Source organism: Uranotaenia lowii, chromosome 3 (assembly GCF_029784155.1).
Source record: "Uranotaenia lowii strain MFRU-FL chromosome 3, ASM2978415v1, whole genome shotgun sequence".
Lineage (NCBI taxonomy): Eukaryota > Metazoa > Arthropoda > Insecta > Diptera > Culicidae > Uranotaenia > Uranotaenia lowii.
Genome location: NC_073693.1, coordinates 221,959,325 through 221,985,523, shown reverse-complemented (window position 1 = coordinate 221,985,523; position 26,199 = coordinate 221,959,325). Strand labels below are relative to the sequence as shown.

Here is a 26,199-nt window from a genome sequence, read left to right as displayed (position 1 = left end):
CTTAACCTAAAGTTATAGCATTTTCAAAAAATCGCACTCAATATTCAAAGCCGATCATCTCGGGATAGGGTGGACCAAATCTCAAAATTTGAGTGGCATAAGAATCCCTATTCTGTACTTCTCAAAACACAATCAAAAAGTTTTGTGAAAAAATTCAAGAATGTACTTTAAATTAATAAAATAGACACTTGAGTTATCGTCCAAAAGTTTGGGATCACCCCTTTGTATGGTGAGTTTAGGATCATTCTTATAAAAACATGCAAATTTATTTTATTCATATCTTTCTCATCTAACATCGTATTGTAGATCTGAAGTGTTCATTTGGAAGCTAAGGAATTTTTGTTTTTTCATAAATTCATTCAAAAATTATATTTTAAGGTGAGAACTATAAAAAAATCAGAATCATAACTGGGAACTTTCAAAAAAAAAACAATTAATTTCAGGCGATTTTTTTATGGTTTTCACTTCAAAGTATAATTTTTGAATGAATTTATGAAAAAACAATAATTCCTTAGCTTCCAAATGAGCCCTTCAGATCTGCAATACGATGTTAGATGAGAAAGATATGAATAAAATAAATTTGCATGTTTTTATAAGAATGATCCCAAACTCACCATGCAAAGGGGTGATCCCAAACTTTTGGACGATAACTTAAGTGTCTATTTTATTAATTTAAAGTACATTCTTGAATTTTTTCACAAAATTTTTTGGTTGTGTTTTGAGAAGTACAGAATAGGGATTCTAATGCCACTCAAATTTTGAGATTTGGTCCACCCTATCCCGAGATGATCGGCTTTGAATATTGAGTTCGATTTTTTGAAAATGTTAAAACTTTAGGTAAAGTTTTAAATTCAAAACTCAAACATTAAATTTTGGCAAAATAACTCCAAAATAGCTATTGCTCATTATCTTTCAAATGAGATCAGAAGATTTGCAATATGTCCCCAGACGGCTGAGATATAAACGATCAAAATTTGCATGTTTTTTAGTGCGTGATCCCAAACTTTTGGCCGGCAGTGTAGTTGACACGATGGTTTCATATTCGGATTTTGAAGCAAAAATCCAAGCAGAAACAAAATATTATCGATAAATTGTTCTCAAATTTAGACTTTTTCCATCTTTCTATACAAAAGTCTTAGAAACAATTGGAATTAAATTAGAAACTACTATGGGGAAAATTATAATTGTTGCTGCATATTTGTTTTTCTAATGTAGCGGTGAACAGAAAAACTTTTTGGAGGGAGATTTACAAAAACTCACCAGAAATAAATCCATTTTTTTAATTATTGGTGACTTTTATGCAAAACATCGATCTTGGAATAATATTTCATCAAATTCTAATGGGAATATTTTATTTAATGACTGCCCTGCAGGTTACTATACTGGTGAATATCCTATTGAGCATACTTGTTTCTCGTCAATTAGAAATCCCTCCACAATTGATTTGGTTCTAACGGATTTAGGCGAGCATTGTAGTCAATTAGTTACTCGTGCGGAACTCGATTCAGACCACCTTCCAGTAACTTCCTCTTTATCCCAAAGTCCCATTGAAAACCCTTTAAAATCAAATTTTAACTTTCAAAAAGCTGACGTGGAGCGATATAGGAATTTTATTGAACGTAATTCAGATGTAAACGTTCCACTGAATTCAATAGAAGATGTAGATTTGGCTGTAGAAAATTTGACAACTTCAATAGTCAATGCTAAAGCCGCTTCAATACCTAAAGTTAAACATAAATTTAATCGACCTTTGATCGATGATGATCTTCAGTTTTTGATACGACTGAAAAACATTCGTCGACGCCAATATCAACGAACTAGGGATCCTTATTTGAAATTTATTTATTGCGACCTTCAAAAAGAGATCAAACGTCGTTTAAATTTTGCTAAAGCAGTAGAGGACATAAAACCCTACTTAAAGCCGTTTTGGAAATTAACTAAAATTCTGAAAAAGCCCCGGAAGCCAATTCCTACTTTGAAAGATGGGGATAAGCTTCTGTTAACTAACGCAGAAAAAGCTAAAAAAAATAGCCCAACAATTTGAGTCTGCTCATGATTTTAATTTAAACGTTGTAAGTCCAATTGATGCTCAAATTTCCCTAGAATTTGATGATATTCTTTCTAAGCAAAATGTATTTGAAAGTTCCTGTGAGACAAATATTGATGAATTTAAATTGATTTTCAAAATATTTAAAAATATGAAAGCTCCGGGGGAAGGTGGGATTTCCTTTATTCTTATTAAAAAGTTGCCTGAAAGCACTTTAAAGTTTTTAGTTAAAATCTTCAATAAATGTTTTCACTTGGCTTATTTTCCCAATAAATGGAAAAATGCCAAAATAACTCTAATTTTGTAACCTGGAAAAAATGTTTATGAGCCTTCAAGTTATCGACCAATTGGTTTGCTTCCTTCTGTATGTATGTATGTATGTATGGTTCCCCCATCGGTAGCAAGGTCCTGCCTATGGCTGTGTGGCTTGGCCTTCGAATTTCTTCTAGGGCTTCCACGGTCCGATGGTTCGTCGAAGGAAGGCATCCAACCCTCAGAAACCTACAATGGCCGGCTACCCGTGCCGCTTGCAAGAATTCCTTAGGATTAACCCCAGATGCATTCCCTCTGAAAATATACAATTGTAGAAGAATAATATATGGCGGTAAGGAAAATTATTTAAAATAATATAATAATACATAGTTATATAAAATTACGGATAAAAATATATTCTTTATTATTAAAAAGGATACGCATCTGAAAGGTAAAATTATGATTAAGGCATTTAAACAGAGTAAATACGTATGCTAGGTTACAAATATTTGAAATAACTTAGTTGACTTTTCATTTCTTACAAAATAAATATAACGATTGGATTATCTGCAACATATATTTGAATATAATTTAAAAAATATTTTGTATGTAAGTTGTAAAACCCAATGATAACAAATTTGTAAACGACCGAATTCACAAAAAGCAGCTAGAATGTTAACCTGAACTTCTGAAATTTTTTCAAACAAATTTGACCTAGAATTTTGAAAATAAAATAAAAAAGATTCTAAATATTGCTTGATTAATACATGAAATGCTTTTTCAGTTCACCTTTTTGAGTTTCACTAGATTAATAAAATGGATTATTATATAAGGTACCATTTTGATTCTTTGTTCATCAATTCCTCATACATTATAAGATGATTTCTGAGCTCATTCATACAGCCGAACAAACATTTGTAGCAAGTACTTTCACAGCACTCATCGTATCACACCCTTGAATCAATCTTAATACTCAACTCAAAATTTATACAACAACTAAGCAGGAATTTTAGGTTTCATAATTGAGAGTTAACAAATTTAAGCAAGAAATCCTTTGAAAAAAAAAATTAAGCAAGAAAAAAAAAATCATACAATGTTATCGTCAATATTTCAATACAAATGTGCAATTCTGAAAACCTGTATTATTTTTAAAACCGTCTTCTCACATAGTTCCCTTCAATCCACTTCTTTCCTACCAGTTAGCGCGAATGGTACACCAATGCATAATGCATAATGATCAATCCAAAAAAAAAACAAATGTTTATAAGAATCAAACTCATAAGTGGGGACAGATTAATGAAAATTTATCACCACTTGCTTCCTATTCTAATCAATGCAGCGCAAACCTTGCTTTGATCGAATGTGTATAAATTCGCCCACCTCTGAGGATTTTTCCAAATTTTTGTAGTGAACTGGAAATAATTATAGCACACTTTAACGATAGTAATTTTTGTTAGCTGAAAAAATACATGAAAAATTCATGACGCTGAGATCAAAATATCAACACTTTGGGTGATAAAACCGGACATATAATGAAGATCTGAAATGAATAATTAATTTAGTATTTTAAGCTTTCATGTTTGTTTTAATTATACATCAGAAATAACAAAATATGAAATATTCCACAATTGAAATCACCTTTATTATAACGCACAAAGTTTAGATGATGTTAACTGACAACAATTAAACGTATTTCATTTCAAAACTTCGCACATTTGCTGATCAGTTTGACCGTTTGTAAGCACGTTTTGTTGAATGCTTGCTGCGCTCTCTGAGAGAATCTCTCTCATGTCATACTCGTTATCCCGAACCCAACCTACCCACACACACTCACCCATACCCCTACAGCAGTCAAGCGTTCGACACGCCACGTCACATTCATTCAACAAGTTTACAACAAACATAAAAATACTTAGCTGCGGGTAGATTCTTATTTCATGAGGAGACACATCCGTTCCATCGTTTTCTCCATCGTAATCGGAGCTTTTCGTTGACCAACATTCCCCTCGTTGCAACACCCACAGGCACAGTTATCATTTTCTTTTTTTATTCCATCTCCTCCGCCACCTTGAAGGTATTGGTAAAATATCGCTTACCAGCACTTTAGCAGTTTTTTTTTTAATCCCGGTTGGTAAGAGCTACACTTTCCAATGATTGTAGGTACTCAAATTCTTCTTGTTGCCGGATAAAACTCTATCCATTCAAAAAACTCCCCCTGTTGGTCACATTTTCACTATCACACAAGCGCATGCATGCATTTTCTATCCTAAAACACAAACTTCGAGACACAAGCTGTGTATGCTCACTGGGAAGCCATATTGAATTTCGAGATTTCAATTGAACTATCAAAATGTCACTTTTTCATATTGAAGCAGTATATCTACAATGAAAAAACTCGTATCATTCCATTTTATTTCAAATTCTTCACCAATTCCATTTGACTATAGGCTTCTTTCATGGTTCGACACGTTTCACTCCTTCCAACACGGCGACAGCGAGAGAGAAAAAAAGTCAACCGCACGGCACGGGGTTGTAACGTAGACTGACCAATTGGTTTGCTTCCTTCTTTAAGTAAACTATTTGAAAGAATTATTTTGAATAAAATGATGATTCACATTAATCAGAATTCTATTTTCCCTGATGAACAATTTGGTTTTCGGCATGGACATTCTACTACACATCAACTTTTGAGTGTTACCAATATGATTAACGTTATCAAATCTGAAGGTTTTTCAACTGGTGTTGCTCTTCTAGATATTGAAAAAGCTTTTGACAGTGTTTGGCACAAAGATTTTGTAGCTAATTTATTTCGTTTTGATTTTCCTATATATCTTTCTAAAATGATTCAAAATTATTTGACTAGCCAAACTTTGCAAGTAAGCTATCAAAATTCATGCTCTGAAAGGACACCCATTAGAGCTGGTGTCCCTCAGGGCAGTATACTTGGGTCAATTTTATATAATATTATTACTTCTGATCTTCCTGATGTACTAGAAGGAAAAGGTAGAAGATTATTTTCTGACGATACTTTGCTTTCAGTCAAAAGTCGGAATTTACGGGTGGTACGCAGTAGATTGCAGCCAAATTTAAAAACCTTTTTGAATTATCGTAATCCGGGGTAGGATTGATCACTTCTTTCAATACATTCCGATTATTTTTTCTGTTAGGGAGAATGTGGCATGTTTTATATTTTTAAAACCAGTACTGGACTCCTATGAACGTAAAACATGGATGCAGAAATTTATTAGACTACTTTAAATTTATTTAAGAATAGTTTTCGTATCTGTTTAGAACTTGATGCTTTGGGGTGACATTGATCAGTCTCTATTCTGACGGTTTTATCGAGTTTTCTTTGTCATAAAGGATACAAAACACCTTCATAATATTTACAAATGCTAGTTTATCAACTCAATCTTGATTTTTAACGTTTAATTTTAAAAATATTTATAATCAAAAAAAAAACTATGATGCTGCCTACATTTAGGGGCAAAAATTATAATAATTGCTTAATAGTTTGAGCTTCAAAATACAAACGAAATTTAACCTTCACTCATTCCCCTAGGCCCTCCCACTATTTCCATTTTCATTTTTTCTTCAAAGTAACGATTTGATAAGGTTCCTATCCATTTATCCAATACGGGCTTACTCTTGGAAAATGTTCTCATTTTTTAAATATCAAAAATTTATCATTTAATGACTATAAAAAAATAGCACAATAACTGTTAATATACACAGAAAAAAAGTTGTTCTTTCACATTCAACAACCCGTTTGCTTCTTAATGCGTTTTGGAGTCAGGCCAGGAAAGCTGTTTGTTTACGAGCCTTGGAAAAATAAAAATTTAAAGATTTTGAAATTAGATTTTTACTTGCAGAAAAAATTTTTAAATACAAACCAAATTTTGCCTATTTGATATTCAATTCATAGGCTTTCAAATGTAGAAAACAGTTTTCGCAAATTCGAACTATAGACTAAGTTATTGATGATATTGTAGAAAAGTTTATTGTTGGTCAAATTTACCCCGGTGAGTTTACGGTACTTGAAAATATGGAAAATTCTCCTAAAGCTTCCAAAACTCAATTTATAATATTTCCCCATAAGCCAAGAGCAATTTTTTCGAAACCTAATGAAAATCATTCCTCAACTTTTAATGGAGTTTCGTTAGAATGGTCTGACCACTTGAAATACTTGGGACTCGCATTTGACAGGAATCTAACTTTTAAAAATCACATTGAAGATATTCAATCTAATTGTAATAAATACACTAAATCTCTTAATTCTCTCATCAGAAGTTCAGGAAGTTCTTTTATAGCACTTTTTGGCACCTTTCACAATTCTTTACACAATCATAGCACACAGACGAGATAGTTCTTCTGTAAAAAGAAAACATAACAAGTTAAAACTTAAACGTGGTTTAAAATTTTATGCACAGCTGTAAAGAAAGAACGAAAAACCTGAAAGCATGAGAAAGAAAATATGACGAGGATGGGGCTACCGTGATTCAGGAGATCACTGTCCTGGATTCACGGGGATACTTTAAGTCCCTTTGCTCTCGTAGCAAGTTTGACTCGAATATTAGGAGAGTTGAACCGTCTCTAATTTCGGTAGAGTTCCCATTTAAATTTCGGTGATTTGAGTAGATTTTCTGTGATACGGAGAATCATGGTTCCGGTTCCGAGCGGGATAAATACAATCTTATTCCGTGTGTACACACTTAATCTTTTCTCCTTTGGTCGGGACGATTTTGTCCTGTAATTTCAACAGCTGAAATTACAGGACGATTTCAGGACACGAAAACAGCTCAGGAAAACAACTGTCAAATTCATTTGAAGGCTCGAATCGATTTCTCCTGTAATTTGCAGGGAATTTTGAAGTATTCCTGTGGGCTCGAATCGGATTCTATCCGCTATTTATCGTGATCTATCTTCAAAGAATTTAAATATTATTTTCAGCAATAACAAAACACTCGTTTCAAATTTAATAAAAATTAAATTTATTCAAGTGTCATTTTGAGCTGTTTTCCTGTAATTCAGACGATTATGATCCCGAGCGGAATAATTGCAATCTTAGGGTGTACGGGGAATACTTTCGTTCAAGAAAAGCTTTTGACGCCGTGTTAGTCAGTTGAATCGGTGTATGATGACACCTTTCTAGAATAAAAGGTTATTCTTACAGAGCACCACTGCGATTTTCTCAAGTCCGTTTACTTCACATATCGTAGAAACTTTTTTGATCAATTCTAGACAGATTGACCTCATACATACATACACATATGTAGAGTGAAAATTTAGAAGTGTCCTTCATGTCAATTAATTTCAAAAGGTTTTCAAAAATGCCATCCTAAGAGAAGAAACATTTGAATTAAAAATTATACATATCTTATGTTTCATTAAGGGTATGTTTTTGTCGTAAACCTATCCCGTAACAAAAATGCTAAAATAATAGCATAAAACAAGTCAAACTTAATTTCATTTCTAGATAGAGACCCAGCCGGTTCTAGTTATCTGATTTCAAACTTGATCGGGACTAACCTACCTACCTAGGAACGTTCGTTGGGAAACTTCATCCAAGCTTAGGCCCCGAGAAAAAAAAACAAACGAGAAGACCTCCACGGCTAAGGCAAAGTCCCTCTGCCGGGTCCATCCATCCATAAATCTACTCCGCTTTGGGGCAATTCGTGGAATGAATAGCACGTTCCAAATCAAAACGAGACCCGGGAAACAGTTTCTTATTTGGAAGGTAGGAGCATTGGTAGTTGTGTATGGGTAGGTATAGGATTTCAAGCTGCCTGAAATCGTCCGCATCAGAGAGAGGAAGAAGGAACCGGTTGGCGCGACTTTCGGAGGGTCTCAAGGAACCAAATTGCCACAACACGAAGGGCACGTGTGGGTTTGCTCTCTATGGCTTTTGAAAAACTGCCGCCACTTGGGTGTAGGAACTTGAGAATTCCATCTGTAATTTATGGGCTATTCAGTAGGATGGCGTGTAGTTCAAGTTTTTAAAGGTTTGTGCAGTAACAATTGAAGGTAAAAATCTAACATCGAACATAATATGAAATAATAAAAAAATAGTAATCAATCAATGTTCACAATACGATCCGTATACGATCTTTTTTTCTAGTTTGGGAAGAAAACAGCTAAGATCACAGGCAAAGCTTTGATACATCATCGGACTAAATTATAATCAAGTTACAGCAAAAAAGATACAACACGGGCTCGTCCGGGAATTGAACCCGGGACCTCTCGCACCCGAAGCGAGAATCATACCCCTAGACCAACGAGCCGCAGGTGGGGTGAGGCGGTTTCGCAACCGTTGAGAAATTTCATGCCGATACCCTTCCCACACTTCATGGGCGCCTGTGTTTTTATGGTTTCCCTCCGATCGATGTGTAAGCGAAGCTCCGAGTTGTTCCCGATGAATCACACACATCGCATCGAGTGCTGCTGGCTGCTGTTATCAGTTTTTTTTCGTTCCTTCTCGCTGTTTGCTTGTTGCTAGAGGAAGACGACCGGGGCGTCTAGAATATGAAGTAGGGAATGTGATGAATTACGGCAGTTTTTTGTTATATCATCAAAAGTCGTAGTCAAGTAAGATAGAATAAGGCGTGAGTTGACTTGCTTTTTCCACTAGTCAGCATAATCAGTCAATAAGAAATAAATCTTTAATATTACATTGGATATGCTTCATAATTAGACTTGAGTTTATATTTTAAATTTTCGTCTTCCTATGAGCATTCGAGGGTCTTAGGGCGAACTAACAAAATTTTGATTTGACTGCTTCAATACGTCAAGCCCATTAATTTTGTGTAAGGACTTTAAACAACCTACGCAGTTTACAATTGGAATCGTACTCGATAGTAGTACTGATATCGAGAGGATATGGATATTTTTTTAAATTCTTTGAAAATTCTTTTTATGAACCCGGCATTACTTTTAACTTTGGTTGTAATGCTAACTTCATGCAAATGGAAATACATTTTCATGCCAAAAATGATTCCAATATCTCTTGTAGGAAACACCCTTCCTAATTATGTTTATGTTATATTTACTGTAAGTTTGTTGCAAGAGGGTGTGATTTACGAATAAAGAAGATGACGGCACTTTTCGGATTCGAGATGCTGAAGTTCAGGTGTTTAATTGCTAACCAATTGGCAACACATCATTGAACTCCTTAAGTTTGCAATTTTTATTGATTCTTTGAAATCTTTACTGTGTACCTTGTAAACCAATTCAAGGATATTGATTCAAAAGAAATTTTCATAGTCAGGATGGCCGAGCGGTCTAAGGCGCTACGTTCAGGTCGTAGTCTTCTCTGAAGGCGTGGGTTCGAATCCCACTTCTGACAACTGCTTTTTGTTTCTATTGTTACTGTATCAAGAACAGCAAAGCCAACAAATCTCGCAGAACGAAAGCGCCGACGTTGTGTCGCGTTATCGATTACGCTGTATTCTTGCTGAAACGCTCTGATCTGACCCGATCATTCTTTCATTTTGAAAAAGTATTCGATCGGGTGAATACATCAGGGTTGCACTTAATCAAGAGAAGCTTAATACATTAAACATGATTTTTTCGTGCAAGATACTACTGAATGGTATCTTGTCTGATCCTAGCTCGGCAAAAGCAGGAGTGCCACAAGGATGTATTTTATCGCCGCTTTTTCTCTCATCGGCATTGGAACTGATCTTGACTTAGTTGTTCGACTGAAGACCGAATCGAAGGTTGCCATGGAAGCCGTCTACAATGTAGCAGCTAAACAATCTTGACTTCGCTGGCAATTTTAATTGTCCACAGATCATATTTGATGACATCACCGAAAGTTCCAAGGAAGCAGAAGTCAATGTTCATGTCGGAGAGGCTGAGTCGTAGAAGATAATACACAAAATTCTTCCATTTTTACGGTAGTAGGGTGACAAAATTGGTGCTTTCAGTATTTTGGTAACCAGATAACCCTTGATGGTGGTACCAAGAAAAACATCGAATACAGGATTAGGAAGGTCTTTTAAGTTTAACGCTTAATCCTGTAACAGTTATTTTTGTTGATGTATTCAGGATTATTTTGATCATAAGTTAAACGCTGGAAATCTTCTGCAAAATTGCTCTCAGTGTGCCTTAATGCCCATCGAGGTACCCCTCGTACGTCATGCACGAAAAAAGCAGAAGGCAAACCACTCGGTGTAGGAGATAGAAGAAAAAAAAACGACAAGTCATCGTGGAACGAAAAAGTGAAAAAGTCGTGCGCGCGTGACCTGCGATTGTGGCCTTCTCTTTTGAAAGGCGAAAAACGCGATTCCGCGGAACGGAAGTGAGCCGGTGCTGTTAAACGAGGTCGGAAGCTAGGTCGGAACTGCCGAAGGGTGTTGTAATCCGTCAAAAAAAAACACCGTCCAGCGACCCACTTACATTTAGGCAAGCATTTTGCTGCCTGGCAACAGCATCAGAATGTCCAGCACCTGGTTATAACCTAGAGCATCAGAAAGAACCGGTTATCCCGGAGAAGTAATCGGAGTGCCTTGGTCCATAGACTGGTCGCAGTGCAGCGGCTAACGAAGCCCAAAAGGCAAACCACGTATAGCAGGCCACGTATTTTCGGAAGCAACTGGTGAGTCTAAACTCAAAAGGTGTAATTCCAGCTAGAGCTAAGGCTATCTCTCTTCTATCCCTAGATATTGCGCACAACTTAGCGAATCGGAAAACTGGGAAGAAGCAACGCAACACAACCAAGCCCCGATAGAGGGTAACAAAATCGAAAGCCATTAAAAAGGAAGCAAATTTTAACAGATGCATCCGCAGGGCTTTGTTGAAGCTCTGTCTTTTTGATTATCTTCCCCAGCAGCTTCGGTCAGTGGTGTCGGTATCAGACGTCGCTTCCAGCGAGACAAAACAGCTTGGTTTTGGTGTGAGAACGCTCCACCAAGTTCAACAAGTTCGGTTCCCGGTGACTTGGCTGGCCATCCCTGGCCATTCGTTAGCATCATCCAGCAGCGTTCGGAAGGGCGGTACCCAACGTTTGCTTGGCCCTCTCAGGCCATTAAGCAAAAGGTTCCACATCCGGAACGAAGTGCCGGTTCGAACCAATGATCGCGGTAAAGCACAGCATCATCCAGCAGCGTTCGGAAGGGTGGTACCCAACGTTTGCTTGGCCCTCTTAGGCCATTACACAAAAGGTTCTGCAGCAGTCGGGACCGGAGAGCTAGTTCGAACCAAGGATTGCAGGAGAGCACAGTATTTATCCAGCAACATTCGAAAGGGCGGTACCCAACGTTTGCTTGGCCATCCCAGGCCATTGAGCAATAGATTCAACAACAGATGGTACCGGAGAGCCGCTTCTAAGCACGGATTGCGGGAAAGCTGTCATCACGAGCACCGTTGAAAGGGTGTCGTTCATCAACTAGGAGCGTGGAAGGAGCTACACCGTAGAAAGGCTGCACCAAGAAAGAACCCAGCTGATCCGGAACTCCGGGATTCACCTCTCACCTTTCCAGGCAAGAACTCCGGGCGGTGCGTGTGCTGACGTCATACGATGACAAAGAGTGAGTAGCAAATGATCACCCTGAATACACATAAATGATGAAAATTAGTTTGTTGTGGCCCCATATTTTGTTTGAGAATCTTCTCGTCCCCTTCTCAGCATAGATTCTTCTCAAGAATAAGAAATTAGCCTACAATCGCCATCAATTTTATGCATAATCATCAATTTTGTGCCAGAGCCAAATGAATGGTGTTTGGGATTAGCGGTCTATGAACAATGCTCAAAACACATGCTCGAAATAAAAAAAAAATTGAAAAATAAAAAAATAAAACATCAATAACGGAGCCGGTCACGTCCTGGTAGTAAATTGGGAAAACTTGAAGGGATATTCATAGGATACTTTTTAAGGTTCAATCAACTGTCTCTACTGGGTGTCAATGAAGTTCCCGCACTTTTTTAAAAAGCTTTCGAACCGCGACCCTGCTTTTTTTTTTTTTTTTTTATAGCCCGCCACACTCCCCCACACCAAAAAACTCAACTGAGTCCCCTGGTAATGGACACTTCAGTTCTCAACATGTCTGGCAGCAAAAATTTACAAATGAACGCGAGCAAAAAATTTAAGCATGTTGAGAACACAAATATATTTAATGCGAGGAAATGTATATTAAGATTAAAGTATTATTCTAGAGAAGGGATCTCAGTGGAAAAAGGTTTCCTTTTAAGAGATCCTTCTTGCTTACTTAGTAAAAATAACAAATAACAGAAAAAGTATATTTAAGAACATTGCACTACTGCTTAATTATTAAGTTAAAAAAATTACAAATTAAAATGAGAAATACAAATTAAAAATATTACGAATAAAAAAAAAACTGGTATGATGATTGGTTGTTATAGGTTCAGCGTTTCCTTAAGATGTTGTATTAGTTTCGTTTTAAATATGTTACGGTTTTGAGAATTTTTTATTTCCTGCGGTAAAGAATTATATTTAGTAGGTCCGATAAACGATATTCTACGTTGACCAAAGGCCGTGCTAGATCTACTGCATTGTAAATAGTTTGATTGTCGGGTATTATGGGTGCGCGATACTACAGTGAATTTCAAATTACGAGAGGTATTAGTGGAACGGAGATTATCGAACACAAAAATCATTGTTTGCAAGTCACAAAGCTGAGATAAAGGCAATATATTGTGCGACGTGTCTGAGTATAGTGCTGATGTCGGATAAAGCAAAGGCAAATTTAAAATAATTTTCAGGCATCTGTTTTGTAAGGTCTGAAGCCGAGATAAAGACGATATAGAGGCCCTGCCCCATACAGCTATCAAATAATTTAGATGGGAATGTATGAACGCATAGTAAAGCTTGAAAAGAACGTGGCGTGGAACAAATTGTTTAATTTTCCACAGAATTCCACAAAACGAGGACACTTTCCTTTGAATATGAGCGATATGATTATTCCAAGAAAGCGATTCATCCAAAAGTATGCCTAAATACTTAAATTCATTTACTTTATAATTAATCAAATCAAACCATCTGAATAACAAGCAACATCCATGGAACCTTGGCAACAACATCAAACGAAAAAAAAATCAAAATTCAAATGTCTCCGACGCTGCTCATTTGCCCTTTCAACCGAAATGTTGTTCTAAACCCATGTCAGAACCCATCTCCGGTACCACATCGTAACGCTATGAGTTTTTCCTACAAGATAGATTTACATGGGATGATTCTTCATAAATTCACCTGTGAGTTAGGCAGGCGAGTATTACAGTGTTGGTCTTGAAGTTACACTCAAAAATCATCACAGGGTTTCTTCCAGGGACACAGGTTTTATCTTTTTCATGAAAAAAGCCGGACATTTTTTTCAAAATTCTTTTTACTGTAGAATGCTTCTTCTAACACTCTTTGAGCGATTGGAGGTAGTGTATAGCTCAATTGTGAAAATCTTGGCGTTTGTGAAGAAAACCCTGTGAAGAGATTTAGTAGCAAGCAGCGTCGAAAGCATGTTCCACTCACTGAAAAAATGTATGGAGGTGTACGAAAGGTATTTTTTGGTTGATTCGATTTGGTTTCACATAAAAATGTCCTAGGTTGTTAAAGAAATTTGAAATAAAGTACGGGAACTTTACTGTCACTCTAAATATATTTTTAAAAACTCAGAAACGAAGGAAAATCAATATCATCAACTATAGAACATTCAATGGGATTTCATAGTTAATAAACAAATTTTAACATTATGCATCAGAGTCAGGATGGCCGAGCGGTCTAAGGCGCTACGTTCAGGTCGTAGTCTTCTCTGAAGGCGTGGGTTCGAATCCCACTTCTGACAAGCTGCTTTTTGGTTTCCTTTGTTCCCGTTCAATGATGGTGTGAATCTGTCTGTATTTCACTAGCGTGAAATTTACCATGTGACTACGAGAACAGCTTTTAGTTCCCGGAAAAAAAAATACGAGAACGGTGTTCCCTAAGGATGAAAATTAAAAAAAAATACGATAGTGGCTTTCAGTAACACTAAGGTTAGCAGGCAAGGTGTGCGTGTCAGCTTCTCAGATTGTATGTTACCAACATCATCTGGATCATGCTGATCGACCTCCCTGGATCACGAATTCGTAGATAAAGGCTGCTAGCGCTTTAGATACGTTTCAAAGTAGAAAGCTTGTTGCCATACTAGCACTAACGCTGTACACGTCACTATCAAATACAGAGACAGATCAGAAATTGTATGGATCTGATAACCGAGACGGTTACTCCCATGATTTTATGCCACGCTGTGGCCAGTATTTGTAAACAGGAAGAAATTGTTACCATTTTAGAAACCTTTCATCCATTCCATAATATCAGTAAAAGATGAACAGAAAAACGAAAGAGTACAAGAAGGAAAACAAAAGTCTTCAAGGTCCAGAATTAGGTCCGGACATGAATTCGGGACCAGAATCAGGAACAAGGATTTGGGACAAATATCTGGAATACGACGAGCATCCAGGATCCGAGATCAGCATCAGAGTATAAGAGTCCACAGTACGTTTTGGGACCTAGCAGTAGTTTCAGAATCTGGAATCAAGATTCAAGATCAGGACTAGAATTCCGAACAATTGTTGAAATTGGTGATCGTGGCTCATGATCCAGATCGAAGAATTGAATTAAGAACTAGAAACCGAAATCAGGATCCATGATAAGTATTGAAATCAGAACCCAGGATTTAGATCAGTACCCTGGAACAAGATTCAAGATTCAGTTCAAGTTCTTGGATCCAGATTCCAAGAACATGATTTGATTATTGATCGGAATTCGAATTATGATCAGGTTTAAAATATGGGATTGTGATCCAGAACAAGGATCAAGTTCCACGTTAATTATCCATGGTTCAGGATCAGGATTCAAGATCAGAGTTAAAATCAGAATCCGAAATCCAATACACTGGATTCTTTTTTTAAACGATCTTATTTTATACGGATTTATTTCAAACGATTTTCTCGAAATAAGACGATTTTCGAACATGTCAAAAACTGGTTCTAGACATTCCCTCTTTTCGCCAAACCACTCTTGGGTAGTAAATTGGTTCAGACGTTGCTTCCCGACAGAGACATGGGCCCCGGAACGGCCACTTAGAGACTCTGTGGACGTTCCGGAACAACCGTGGCTCAAAACCCAAAACAGATCAATCCAAACCAAATCTTTGAGCTTTCCGATTTCACTGAAATCACCTCAGAATGGTATACCTGGTTGGAAATGATCGATTTACAGTCCAAGTAGGCCACTTTACTCGAAATGAGCGAGGAATTTTGCCCGATTGTTTTGAACTTTATTTTAACGATTAAGATTTTTGCACGAACATCGTTTAAAAAAAGAATCCAGTGTACAATGTTCGAAATCAAGATCAGAATGAAGTTTCTGAATCACGATTAGTAAGCGGGGTCATTGTCCAGCATCCGGATCCGGTTCGAGGATCCTGTATCAAGGCTCGAGATCAGGATCCTTCAATCAGAAACAGGATCCCGGGTTAGTATCCGGAATCAAGTAAAATATCAAGGATCTAGAGTTCACAATCAGAAATAGCATACACATTGGGACACGAGAACAGGATCCGTGTTAAGTCGGATTCAGATACATTTCAAGACTGGGACCTTCAGTCAAGGTAAGAATCAGAATAATGAATTAAACCGGGATTGCCATCAGAACCCAGGATCAAGATTTAAGATCTAGCTCAGGGTCCAGAATCCGAGATCATGATACCAGCTCGACAATCAGGATCAAAATCCGGGACCGTAATCGAGAATCAGAACCCGGGATCATATTAACGCATTAGAATCTAAGAGAAACCGACAGGTTGTTGTAATACTACATCAAACTTGCGGTCGTCACAATCGATGAGATTCATTCAACATTTTTGTTTTTAAATTTCAGATACAGTAAACTGGGGAAGGGTTTATAATATACTAGCTGATTTTACCCGGCGTTGCTCGGGTTCACATAAAATATACATCAACATAAGTTGTTTGACTTTCAGAAATTTTTAAGCTTTGATTTCATCTTATAAAGAGATTAACCATCGTAATTTATGTTTGTTACTTTAACTTATCGGCCTTAGCGGTGAAAAGTGATGTCCTTTTTAGTAGAGACATCTAAAGATTATGAAATTTTTATATAGAAGGTTAGATGAAATGAAAGATGGTGAATATGAGCGGGTAGAATTCATTTAGAAGCATTATCATCACATATCAAATTTTTGTTCATCACGGATTTTCATCATTATAAGAAATTTGGCCCATGTTTGGCCATGTGAGCACTATAAGTTTTGTTAATCTTTTTAAAATTTTGATTGAGATTGTTCACTATGTTTATCGTTTTCATAAAATTGAAAAATTTATAGTTATGAGGCTTGTTTCAATAGAAATTTGAAATTATTTCCCTTGAATGATTATACATCCTATCACGAAAAACATTTCATACCAACAATTATTTAGTCTTTTAATCTTCAGATGATAAAACTGTTTTTTTTTCTTCACCATCCCTCATCTAATGAAAATCTCTTTTGGAGGTTATCCCACTTTTCAAGATGGATGATCTCTCTGTACAATTGAATATTCAAGTTTTTTTTATTAAGAGATTTCTAAAAATATCGGAACCTTGTTGAAGACTCATTTTGAATGTTCTCAATTGTATTTGTTCCTTTTTTTGCTGTTTAATGTTACACTAATTTTTCTTAAACGTTGAAAGTTCCAATAACAGTTTTTTGATGTTATCGAAAACAAATCATCTAGGAACCGAAATCTCCCTCTTGATGATGTTACGAAAAACCTTTTATTTGAGTTCTATTGAAGTTTTTATATTCTTTGACACAAAAACCCAATAAATTATTGTAAAGAGTGATCAATGTAAGAATTCTGTGATTTCATTTGTTTGAATTCGCAGTACTAAACAGTTTATGTTTTCTCATAATTGGATTATAGAATTGAACATATTGGTGACCAACAATAACTCAAAAGTTTTAAACTGCCCAATGAAATTGAATAGTTAAAAACTAAAACCCTAGATTTATCTACTAAAAAGCTGCATGACTGGTTTTCACTGATTTTGCACGTTTGATTTTCTAATCCTACATTCCAATTCCCCGACGACTCAAAGCTTGAACTTGCAGCTTTCAACTTAAACTTTGAATTTAATTATTTTTTATTTTTCTGTAAGAAATTTCAAAAATATGAAAATGATTAGTTCCTAAAAGCTGGAATTTATGAATATCGGTTCATTTGTTTTCAGCCCTCATTCCAAATAGTTATTCAGCTTTAGGATCACTATATCATCTAAAAACCTCGTGCTTGTGCCCCGTGCTACAAACAGTAGAAAAAAATCCCGCCAAAAATTTCGCTTTGAAGTTTTTAATCATTAGCAGGCATTGATTTGCTGTCCAGTACATGTGAACTCTGGATGGTCGTTTCTAATGCCCAGCCCATGGTGATGGTGAAAACAACCCCGCCAAAGGAAACGAAAATCGGTCGACAAAATGGTGCCATGACTTTTGGTTCGTGGGAGAAAAAAAGAAAGTTATATGGGAGGGTCCCTTTTCTTAGATGGGAGGATCTCAAAACTATTACTAAAACCTTACCATGGTCCAAACACATAACTGTACCAAATTTCAGGCTGATCGGTTAAGCGGTGTAGATATGTATAAGGTGCATACAAACAAACAAACATATATAGTCCAACTCATCTTTATATATTAGATGCATGCTTTTGAGGACTTAAGATCGTCTATAAGGTATACACATTATTCATATTTTGATGGTTGAAATTTTAACTGGTAACCCAACCATTCCCAACAAATTTGTTATTCGAATTATATCTTGAAAGGGAGAGAGGGAATAGAAAAATTTGAATGACACTATAAATCGAATTTAAAATTTATGTATCAATTTTCCCCCTATTTATTCCCTGAAGAAGCAGATAATTTTGAAACAGAAAAATAAAATTTTATCAATAACCTAGATGTTTAAACTTGGCTAGAGAAAAACTATTTTTTTTAAATTATTTTATTTTTATTTTTTATTTACATAGTATGCCGTCTCACGACATAACTTGACGAACATAATTCCTAAAATTCACTCGGTTCATAGCAACCGTTCTCCAATTTCTCGGGCACCCCACGTTCGCCAGATCACGCTCCACTTGGTCTAACCACCTCGCTCGTTGCGCCCTCGGCCGCTCGTCTTGTTCCTACCGGATTCGTAGCGAACACCTGTTTTGCAGGACAGTCGTCCGGCATTGTCGCAACATGTCCCGCCCAGCGTATCCGGCCAGCCTTAACCACCTTCTGGATACTGGGTTCGCCGTAGAGTCGCGCGAGCTCGTGGTTCATCCTTCGCCTCCACACTCCGTTCTCCTGTACGCCGCCAAAGATGGTTCTTAACACTCGTCGCTCGAATACTCCGAGTGTACGCAGGTCCTCCTCGAGCAATATGCATGTCTCGTGCCCGTAGAGAACAACCGGTATAATGAGCGTCATATACAGGTTACACTTCGTGCGAGGGCTGAGTCTTCTCGACCGCAGTTGCTTGTGGAGTCCATAGTAGGCACGACTTCCGCTGATAATTCGCCTCCGGATCTCACGGCTGGTGTCATTGTCTGCGGTCACCAGTGAGCCGAGATAGACAAAGTCTTCGACTATCTCCAGCTCGTCGCCGTCGATCGTGACCTTGTTATTACTGGACAAGCGGGTTCGGTCGGTCTCGGATCCGCAGGTCAGCATGTACATCGTCTTGGACGTATTATTCATCAACCCAATCCTTCCTGCTTCGCGTTTCAGTTTGCGGTAGATCTCCTCCACCGCCGCAGATGATCTGCCGACTATATCAATGTCATCGGCAAAGCAGCCTTTTTTTTTAAATATGGTCTTCATTAGTTACAAGACATTGTTATAGAAACAAAAAAGTTACATTTACCATTTCAGGAAAGAAGACAATGAGTTTTTTTAAAATTATTATCATTTGATTCAACTTTTTCTTGAATTAGTGCATTGCGACGCACACAGGGATTTAAATAGTACTACACTACACGACACTACTGAACTTCGTAGAGTCACGAAGCTGAGTAGATATGCATTTCCAGTCAGTATCAATTTTGTGAACGACAGCAGTCCACCGAATGAACCGAAGTATTTTTTAATAGAAAACCCCGTTAATCTAATCAATCTAATCTACCAACTGATTTCATTTGACTGCCTTTTTACTTTAACTACCGAAGTAATGATTGAAAAATAGCACTGCAATTGCAGCCATGCCGTTTTTGTTACACTACGACTACCCACTGAGGGCGAATGATCCATGCTTTGAATGTTTTATGAAAAAATAGAATGGTCAACCGAAAACATCACAGATCAAGTGATCGGTCCCTAACATGGTTCGAAGCTCCTCATCAGGTCCTGTGGCGCAATGGATAACGCGTCTGACTACGGATCAGAAGATTCCAGGTTCGACTCCTGGCAGGATCGATCTTTTGGCTTTTTACTCTCGCTGGGAGTCTCATTTTGCGAAAATATTGCATCATCGGGATATAATCGTTTGTTCACGAGATAAGGAAACAGAAAAATCAATTTCCTGCTTACAAAAGCCGTCTGGAGAGGAAGCGCGCGACCCAAAAGTGTCCATGACGTTGTCGCCATTCAACAGAAAGAACTTTTTCCGTCCGGCAAAACGAGTGACTCGAATTGCTCGTAAAACGAGCTGCAGTCTTAAAAGAAAACGGAAGATTTGAATCAGCAGCAGTGCTATCTCTAAACAGAACAGAAGAGTTCCATTCTGTCCGCATATCAAAACAAAAAAGAACATAAACGGCAAGAATAAAAGACCGTCGGCAAGTTGTGATGCCGCAGTTTTTTTTCGGTCTCCCCCCTCAATCGATTCGAATTGATACCGTCAAGTTTTTTTTATTTCGATCGATACGTTTCTTTATCATTGCCCGGTCGTGTCTTTCCGACATACTTCCTGGCATAATAATCGGAAAAGATACATGCCGCATGACGATAAATTTGGTAGTCATTTAACACAACAGCCTCCAACAGACCATCCGAAAAGGAAAAACGGCGCGGCGCGGCGGTAAAATTTCGCTCGGCCGTGATGATCTGCACTCGTTTTTATTTTGCCGCTAAATGGCGTTTTTTTTTTTGCTTTCGGAAGAAACCTTTTGCATATGCGCCCGGCAAGCACATGGACCCGATAAAAACGATATGACATTCGCAGCTGACAGTTACACGCTACTGGCGGCCGGCATGACGTGCCTTCCGATAAAAGACGCGTAAAAACAAGTGCAACGGCAAGTGCTATGGTAAGGTAGAAAAACACGAAATATCGAAGAGCAAAGAAAGTGTCTCATCTTTGTGCCGTCATATTTTTGTGAATCTGAAACTGGAAGGACATGTAGGAAGAAGCGAATAATCGGCTTTCGATTAAAACACATTGACGAGGTCTCGTTGTTTTTTGTCATGAAGTGTGAATTACCTCCTGTTACGCTTTCACTGTTCACGTGTTTCGGAACTTGTAGGTTTTATGCAACGAATTATTTTTTATTACCCTGAACGTACTTTCTTATTATCTTTATTTTTTACCTTCTGAGCAACTTACTCAAACAACAATTCTAGAGCTAAAACTCGATGTACCTGAAATATATTCGAACAGTTTTCCACGAATTGATAATATGCTCGATTTTCAGATCAAAAAGAAAGGAATAACAGATTTATTATTATGTTTTTTCCCCAAACAACATTTCGTGCAACAGGACGCTCTCAGTTGAAATTTATTGCAAAAGTGATTTTTTTTAAATATCAAGTAAAGAATCATCTTGCCGGTGCCAAAGACAACAAATATGTGTCGAATAGTTCTTCCGAATTATCAGGCCGGACCATCCGCCACGGTCAAACGGGAAGTCGAAAAGTGTTAGCGACGGATTGTAGTTGCAGCATCGATCGAATCTACTCACGATGAAAAAATGGATACCTGAAGGACTATTTAAGCCCCTACAAGATCCGTTTGTAGATCAGCAGTAGAGCTAGGAATTTGCTTTAATTCCATTTTCTTCTGCGTTTCAAACATGAATCCATTATATTCAGTTATATTAATTCTTGATTTTTGAAATTGTTGGACTTCATTGATTTAGTTTTTACTAGAGTGATATAGATTTTTCTTTGATTTTATGTTTCATTCTCGAGAACATTGTGAGAACATTCAGAAAAACTTAAAGAATTTTTTTATTTGAATGACAGATTTCAAGAACAGATAGAAGTTAAATAATTTATCTATTTATATTTTTTGAGGTATGAACTTCAACTTGACAATAATTTAAAAATTCTTTTTGAATCAGTTTCGATCACAACGTCTCTAAGGTGATCGAACTGTTAGGATAGCGTTCAGACTTTCTTAAACAAAATTTTATTGAGATTTTTTGAAACTAGATGATTGATTCAATTTAATTTTTTTCTGAACTATATTTTGAAAATATTAAAATATTATATGACTTATGATGCATGAAAATTATTTATTGAGGCTAGTTATAATATCATACAATAAATTTTCAAATTGTTAGCTAGTACTATTGAAAATCAATATTCACTCCAAAACTCTTAATAATAATATGTAAAAGATCCTTTATGTTAAGTTTTTTTTTCGAATAAATTTGCAAAAATTATAATAAACGTATGATGCTGCTTTTGAAAATTTAAAGGTATGTTAGAGACGAATCAACCAAGCAAGCCTCTCTAATAAATTAAATAAAATTAAAATAGGTATGTACATAAGGAAAATAGTAAGAATTTTGTAATAAACTTTTATTCATACATAGGGGAGATAAGGGCATAACGAGCACCCAGGGCATAATAAGCACTATTTTTTCTACAATAGTACGTATTTTCTGAAATAAATTTTCATGAGGATTTGTTTCGTACTTCCTATAGCATTAATTTTTCACAAAAACTGGAATATCCTTATCATCTTTACAGAGATATTAAAAAAAACAGCTAGGTTCTCAAGTAACGATAATATTATAACTTTTGAGCATCACGAAATAAGCTCTTATGATATTAAAATAACCTTGATCTATAATGTACGCACTGCAACATGATGTACACATTGTTTCTCAATTTTCACCATCATAAAATTTTTGATTTATCACTTTTATCAATTTTAAAACACGTTTTTACTTAAATTTGTTGACTAGGGGCATATAGAGCACCATATTATCGAGGCACGATGAGCATTTTCTGCAGTAGAATCTAGCAGCGAATTAAAATTGATTTATCGAGCCACAACTTGACTAGTTTACATCCCTTTAGCCTATTGGTAAGGTGTCGGAGAGATAATCAAAAGACTAGATTTCTGGTCGAGGTGATTTTTTCCATTTACAATTCATGATCGATTTTTACAGTGTTACATTATACGGCTAGTAGCATCATCCGCCAAACGAAGCACATAATGTATGAGCGTGCGTGAATTGTTTGTATTCTACAAACTGACCTAGATTATTTTGTTATTGCTTTGTTTGAAGAATCTACGACTCACCTGACTTCATCGAGTTGAATTCGCTGCCAATCCCCTCCAGTGGCTGGTTTTCAGCTTTTGGCAAAACATTTTAAAATGCATTTTTTAACGTTTTCATCTAGCTTTCCACGTTTCAACCCGTTAGGAAATAGCCTTTTCAAGTGTCTGAACACGAAGCAATAATGTAACCTCCATATTATAGCTATTTTCTATGGTTAAATAAGCGTTTTCCTTAAGGTGGCAATTATGCCCTTATCTCCCCCACATTCTCGTTTTTCGGAGCTTTATAAATTTTTTTGAAGATCATTTTTATTTTATGTTTGTTTAAAAACTTCTATTACATTAAGTTTCACAATACCATTTTAAAATTTTCAAGATTTTTGAATAAAAGGCTCATTAGAGCTAGGAGTTTCAGTAGGAAACTTTAGGAGCATAGGAGGTGTAGGACAAATTCATTACCCGTAATGCTGACCTAGCATCTCCCAGGGTTTGCCTTCCCCAACTTTACCTTTCTTAAACCTCCCCACGTTCTTGGGTGGATCGAAGAGATCTCTGCATCTACCGTTTAAGTAAACGTGAGTCACTCAAAGCGACTAACATTCCCTTCCCTCTCCCTACACAGTCCGCAGGGTTCGGCCAGGGCACCTTCAACATTCTGTGGGAGCAAGTTTTTCAATTTAAGATATTCTATAGTCTGAGGCAACGAAATGGAAGACTTTGCTTCTTTTGAAATAGCAAGTCAGGAAGTGTAACATCTTCTAGAAAAGAAGGTGGTGCAATTTATGCGAATGCGAAACAACAAATCGTGCAACAGATTTATTATTGCATGTATTAAGCAGCTTTATCACAGATGAGCAGAATTACAAACTAAACCTTGCAAAGTGTGTGAAATCCCATCGACCGTTTTGAATCAATTTTATGTGTTTTAGTTGAGCCACCAGATGTCTCCAAGGACACCCGCTTACTTTTGGCTTAAGCGGTAGCTAGAGCCATACTTTTGACCCGCTATTTTATAAGATTGAGAAAACTCCTTTTTACGGGTAAAGTCCCTGTATCCTTTAAGGCTCACTCAGCTTGATAGGGGACCATTCAAATAATACGTAACGCTTACAGGGGGAGCGGATATAAGTGCTTATTACGGTTTGTGGATTCTGGTAAAAAATTTATGTTTGCAGAAAAAGAAATAAAACCAAATGAATATTTAATTTTTTTTATGGTAATGCCTATAATAGAAGACTTAATAGCAGTGAATTATCTTATCTATAAATACGACAATTTTTTTTTTTGCTGGAAACCAGCAAAATTTTACTGGTTTTTGTCCCACTGACTTTCCAGCAAAATTTCCAGCAATTTAAATTACTGGAAAAAACAGCAATCGGTAATGCTGGTTTCCAGCAATTCAAATTCCTGGAAAATCAGCAACAGATTGCTGGAAACCAGCTATTTTTTTCAACACAACCCGCTGTATTTAGTATCAAATTTATATTTTAATTCAAAATTAATTTTGTGAATATTCGCTGTGTATATAATTACCAATGAAAACAATTACTTTCTCCCAATTTTCTATAAGGGATGTATTTATTTTTGGAACAATGATTTTTTTTTGCTATATTCCAACAACAGCTCTGAGGTGGCAGCTTTGTGCCAAAGTGTTGATCATCCGCCACCTGAAAAAATTGTTTTGATAAGTTTTTTTTTATTAAATATCTACCTGTCCAATAAAACTCACCCTTGACTTGATGTCTGGTTGCTAGAATATAAGAGAAAAAAATAATTATATTAATCTAACCAAAACTCGTAAAATAGAGTCTCACCTTGATTCAGCGTACGGAAAAAACAGACTCCGCTTTGACCACTTTATTGCTGATTTTCCAGCAAACCAGATCAATTGCTGGAAAGTCCAGCAATTTGAAAACCGACTGCGGATTTTTCAGCAAAAATTACAAGAACACAACCGAATACTGAAAAGTTCAGCAATTAGAAAACCGATAGCTGGTTTCTAGCAAAAATTTGGATTGCTGAACGTTTCCAGCAATTTTTATTGCTGGAAATCGAGGCAAAAATTTAGTGTGTATATAAAAATGAATGTTTGTCTGTCTGTCTGTTCCCTATAGACTCGGAAACTACAAACCGCTCCGACTTAAGGGAGGGGGCTCCCATACAACTTTTGTTTTTATTCCCACGAACCAAAAGTCATGGCACCCATTTTGTCAAGTAATTTTCGTTTTCTTTGGCGGGGTTATTTTCACCATCACCATGGGCCGGGCATGAGAAGCAACCATCCAGAGTTCACGTGTACTGTAAAGCAAATCAAAACCTGCTCAGCATTAAAAATTTGAAAGCTTTTTTTTCCGTAGAATTAATTTATCGGCCTAGCGGTGAAAAGTGATGTCCTTTTTAGTAGGGACATCTAAAGATTATGAAGTGTTTTTATATAGGTGGATAGAAGGTTAGATGAAAATGAAAGATGTTGAAAATGAGCGGGTAGAATTTATTTAGAAGCATATCATCACCTGGGGGAGGAAGACTGAAATTTGCTGCATCGTTTTCTGCATCGTTTTTTTACTGTTCAGCAAAAAGCCAGCAATTGTTGAAAAGATTTGTAATCGTTCAAATTTTAACTTTAGATGATCAGTTTCGTGTAATGAGTCATGTAACTCAGTTGTTTAGGGCAGTGCACGCGTTTTTTATCTCGTCCGTCGAAATTTTCAGAAAATTGAGTGTTTCTGGTGAAATTATATTGGGAATTAACAAAATAAAACTCTGGGAGTGTTGATAAAAGATGTCTTAAAGTGGACAAGTCAAATCTTGAGGTGGATCCACTGGATGAAAATGGAAAATCGTGATCGAAAAAGGACGGTTTGTTTTTTTTTTGTGTCGTCGCCTTTCAGGTCGTCGTCTTTGCTCTTCGATTTGGTTATCCGCGCGGTTTGATTATGGGTGTCCCTGGAGAAAATGCTGTATAAGATTTCCTAGTGTTCAATGTGTCGCTTATCATTGCAATATTGTGAATATCATTTGTGAATATTCCCAACGACAACAGTGACAGGGAATATGAAAAAAAATTATAATAAATTAGAGTAGTGTTGTGAGTTTTCAATCAGTCCCTTGGCACGATGGATTTGTTCAGCTTGCTGCGACCAAATTTTTTCTTTTGGTCGTTCATTCTTGTGTGCGTAGGGTTTGTGGAAGGCCAGGGCGCATTTGATAATCAATATTCAAGTGCTGAAAATGGCATAAAACTGTACTAAGTTCTAGATTTTACGGGTGAATCATACATAGATGAGTGGGATCCTAAAGAGTGGCAGGATAAATATTTCGTGCCGCGTTCCGCTAAGGCGCTGCACGGAACTGGAAATCATTGAGAGCAGACTGGAAAGAGGAATTCACCATCAATTAACACAGCCCAGATGTT

At 36.7% G+C, this 26,199-nt stretch overlaps 4 non-coding genes across 4 annotated transcripts; 3 read left to right on the top strand and 1 right to left on the bottom strand.

Moving 5' to 3' along the window:
* Positions 1-8,508: 8,508 nt before the first annotated feature.
* Trnap-cgg (transfer RNA proline (anticodon CGG)) lies at positions 8,509-8,580 on the bottom strand. The gene has a single exon. It is a non-coding gene; the product is annotated as a tRNA-Pro (tRNA).
* Positions 8,581-9,558: 978 nt separating this feature from the next.
* Trnal-cag (transfer RNA leucine (anticodon CAG)) lies at positions 9,559-9,641 on the top strand. The gene has a single exon. It is a non-coding gene; the product is annotated as a tRNA-Leu (tRNA).
* A 4,368-nt stretch (positions 9,642-14,009) lies between these two features.
* Trnal-cag (transfer RNA leucine (anticodon CAG)) lies at positions 14,010-14,092 on the top strand. Its single transcript has one exon. It is a non-coding gene; the product is annotated as a tRNA-Leu (tRNA).
* Positions 14,093-19,674: 5,582 nt separating this feature from the next.
* Positions 19,675-19,747, top strand: Trnar-acg (transfer RNA arginine (anticodon ACG)). Its single transcript has one exon. It is a non-coding gene; the product is annotated as a tRNA-Arg (tRNA).
* The last annotated feature ends 6,452 nt before the right edge of the window (positions 19,748-26,199 follow it).